Genomic DNA, 254 nt, shown 5'->3' on the forward strand with positions numbered 1-254 from the left:
AGAGACGATCGTTGCCACGCCTTCAACGAACCTCGGGTCAATCGAATAAACATAAAACTCAACGACCTCGGCAGTCTGTGGTATTCCGACAATACTCTTCCCATGTTTTTATTCTGTTCTATAACTGAGTTTTCAGTAACAATGCATGTCGTAATCCATAAGGAATGCCACTATCATATTTTGTGGAACGGAGAACACTGTTCATGCTAATATCGTTTGAATTTACTTGGTTCGTTATGGCTGTGCTAACTCGT

This window comes from Penaeus monodon, chromosome 24 (genome assembly GCF_015228065.2).
Source record: "Penaeus monodon isolate SGIC_2016 chromosome 24, NSTDA_Pmon_1, whole genome shotgun sequence".
NCBI lineage: Eukaryota > Metazoa > Arthropoda > Malacostraca > Decapoda > Penaeidae > Penaeus > Penaeus monodon.